Source organism: Ceratotherium simum, chromosome 13, assembly GCF_057802395.1.
Source record: "Ceratotherium simum simum isolate JZ-2026a chromosome 13, ASM5780239v1, whole genome shotgun sequence".
In the NCBI taxonomy this organism is placed as follows: domain Eukaryota; kingdom Metazoa; phylum Chordata; class Mammalia; order Perissodactyla; family Rhinocerotidae; genus Ceratotherium; species Ceratotherium simum.
Genome location: NC_141912.1, coordinates 14546315 through 14550226, shown reverse-complemented (window position 1 = coordinate 14550226; position 3912 = coordinate 14546315).

Genomic DNA, 3912 nt, shown 5'->3' with positions numbered 1-3912 from the left:
TTGTAACTGTAATGGAATCCAAGCAAATTGCATTGTAATAAATGGGTCTTGCTGCTGATCCTGCATTTAAGAGTCCTCTCTTTATTATCTCATGTTTACTATATGAGATGAACTGAGGTGATTAATAACAATGATAATAATTACTCCTGCAGCATTTTTTGCTTTCAAAGGGCTTTACAACTTGTTCATTATGTAATCTTTAATCTCCACAGTTGCTACTGTGCTAAGTCAGGATTGTTTGTTTGCTTGTTTTTAAATTTTCATAGAAATGGAGAAATCTGAGGGACAGAGAGGGAGGCTAAAGTTTTCAAGTTCACACAGCAGGGCGATGTGGAGCTGCTAGATTTCAATTTGGAAAGTAAAGATGTATAATCAACTGGAAAAGAGGATGAGGTGGGACAGGGAAAAGAAACGTTCAGGTAACAGTGGTTTCCCTACGAGGCTAGGTGGCAGATCGCCCCGCTCTGGACGCGAGGAACTGAAGTCGGGGTGTTTGGTAAGCTAACGTGAAGGGCAGCTTGATTCAGAATTTGGAGGTTGTGGTTCCCACCTCAAGGCCCGGTCTGTGAAGGCCTGGATGCTCCAGTGGAATTTCTGTGGTAGCCCCTGTTCATTCAGCCAGTACGTCACACCTGGTCAAGGTTGATCAAGGGGAGTAGGGCTTTATGTGGCAGCTAATTGGGTGCTATAAGGAACAGACCCCCAAATTGTAGTGTCAGCAACTGTGCGTTGCATAATCAGCTGCTTCGAATGCCCACTCGGGGATTAGACCAGGATGAGTGAGAGCCGTAGGTATCTGCGAGACAAGCAGCGTGTCAATTACACTGCGGACGGCCAGATGTATGTGCTTTTCGGCAGCGCGGCTGAGCTATTAATCACATCTCCTGAACAGCCCCATGTAAACCAAAAGCAAATGGCACATCTCATGGACCATCCCAGCAAAAAAATGTCGGTTTCCTCCTATACCTTCCACTGACGTCTAAGGTACCGAAACGGGAAGGGATATACAGAGGCGTCAAGCAGTAATCAAGTATGACCTACCTATTCTTTTCTTTTTTTAAAAAATAAAGACCTATCCATGTTTTCTGAGCTGGGGAGACTGGATTCCTAGCCGGCATCTGGAAATGGCATATTTCACATAAAAATGCACCCGTTACAACATTTTCTTTTAATGACAAAGTGAGGGTTTCACGGCTTTCATTTACTTTTATGACATTGTCGTTCAGATGGGCCATACATGTAGATTTCTTATTACTGGCTAAGCTACATATCTCATGAAGTGCAGTACATCTAATGTCATCATTAAATGTCGTCAGGCTAATGTGTATGAGTGTTTTGAGCTTTATCCCTAATTGCTGTGTTAGCATGAATTAGACAGGGAAGTAATTAGAAGCCCAAATGCATCTGTGTCGTGTGATGCAGTTTCTGGGGTGGGTTGTGTGTTTGTGAACTTGTAACTTGTGTGAACCAGTTCTCCCCCCTTCCTCCTTATTCCTGACGGCCTCAAAGTGCTTGTGAGTCTCTCCTGTCTGTGCAGAAGGCTCTGAAACAATGTCCGGAATGGAAGCCATTGCCTGTAAGAGGGAGTCCACGTTTCTTGCAGTAAGCAATTTTCTGTAATCAGTCAGCAGGGAAAGCTTCACTCTGAAAACCAGAATTAATGGAAGACAGGTTTTAGAGTTTAGAGAAAGTGTGTTTATCCTCAGGACAGATTAGTTGGGATTGGGGTGTGCATGTGTGTGTGGTGAGAGGGACTGGGAGTTGTACAAAGGAGAAAATAGGGAGATATTTTTTTTTGACTTGAGATCTTCTCTAATCTTCCCACATTTGTCAGATCCTTAAGGGCCCATCCTACTGATCACGTGATGATTAACTTTTCCTCCATCTCTTCTCTTCTGCCCCCAACTCCTTGGTTTTGTACTAAACAGAAGTCCGAGGAGAGGCCTGTAACAATCATGTCTGGATTGTGGCTACCATAGTCCTTCCCCAGGGAAGTTAAGGACACAGGTGAGGCCTTCATCACTAGGCCCTGGGTCCAGGAGAGCCCCCAGCCCCGCCCTGGCCTCCTCCAGCCCAGGGCTCCTCTGCAGCACTTCTCCAGTCAATGGACATCTTTTTTGTTAGGGTTTGACTGTATCCACTGTGCAGCTGATTTTAATCTGCCGTGGAGCTGAGGAAGACAATGGAACAGCCTCAGGGAAAAGTCTATCCTCTGATAACTTTTATCTGTCAGAGAGGCCATCACCACCCGCTTGATTTCTCAGGCAATTTTAATTCATTGCCGCCCAGTGACAGGGAATCGGAGAGAGAGAGAGAGTCCTTCCGCCTACTGAGTTACCCCATAGGCCGTTCCCGCAGCCCCAAGATACACGGTGCTTGGCCTGTACCTGTTTTTTTCATCCAGGTATTTTTTTTTCTATGACAGATTTATGTGTTGGCCACGCTAATGTCTGAGCAGCTTTTCCCCGTGGAATTAGCTCTTGTCCTCAAAGGACTGGCATAGCCTGTGGAGTTGTTCCCCTCCTATGCTGGGAACAGGAGCATGAAAAAGACTCTGCTACCGCCTGACAGTTTTGACAAGCCTTGTCAAATTCCCATTCCCAGAGGTGCCTCTTGCCCATTAGGAGGCTGATTGCTGGTGGGGGAGCCTCCTGAATTCCAGCAGAGACAAGATCAAGGCCTAATGCACTGCGTGAACACGGGGCCTCCCTCTCCTTGACCAACAAATTCTGACAGAATGGCTTGTCAACAAATAGGCCTGAGGTAGGGAGATAAAGAGTTGTCATTTAGAAATAAACGCTGTTATTTCTCTTCATGATTTGTAACCTCTTTTTCCACTCTTTTCCGCCTCCTTTCCCTCCTCCTCTCTCTGGCCCCACAGTTTGCACACCAGCAAAATGCTCATACAGCCACACCAGACAAGCCTCATGCTGGACAGTTGTGCAGTGGTGCTCGCTCCTGCTGGGGGCTTCTTGCTCCTTACCTTCCTAAACAGCTCCCTCTCCACTTTTAAAAAAAGTTCCAAGGCAGCGTGAAAGAGTGTCAGTGGCAAATCACAACACCCATTGTGTGTATCTCTAAAATGGGCAAGAGATATCTTTAATTCCTCCCTCTGCTTCACAGGCCATGTTCACCATTCCTTGTGTATTTAGCAATTTCTAATTTAGATCATTTATATTTAATACAATTCCATGAACTCTTCTTCACTCGGCTATTCATCTTTCAGGTCTCAAGTGTTGCCCCTATATGTTCTTGTGTTTTTCTTCTTCTTCTTTTTTTTTTTAATAATTTTATGTATTTATTTATTTTCCCCCCAAAGCCCCAGTAGATAGTTGTATGTCATAGCTGCACATCCTTCTAGTTGCTGTATGTGGGACGCGGCCTCAGCATGGCCGGAGAAGTGGTGCGTCGGTGCGCGCCCGGGATTCGAACCCCGGGCCGCCAGCAGCGGAGCGCATGCACTTAACTGCTAAGCCATGGGGCCGGCCCCTTGTGTTTTTCTGTATTCCCCCATCAGAGTACTCACCACCTTGTGCTGCTATGGGCTGTTTTCTTATGTATATGCCCCATAAAATTACAAGCTTCACAAGGGCAGAGTCTATGTCTATCTTGTTCAGAGTTGTATGTCATTCTCTAGCATTGGACTTGGCATATAAATGATGTTCAACAAATAGTAGCTGAATGAATGCACGAACAAATGTGTGCTTTGCCATGCGTAAGATACTGTGCCAAGTTGCTGCAGGACTGACCTTGATCTTTAAAAGTTTATTACGTAGTAGGGCAGATAAGACTCAAGGTCACAAATCCTGGTAATAAATTGCTGAGTAAGAGAATTGCCACAGGAGAGAATAACACAAACTTCTACGGTGGTGGTGGTGGAAAGGCGAGACGGGATCAGGGATAGTTCCTTGG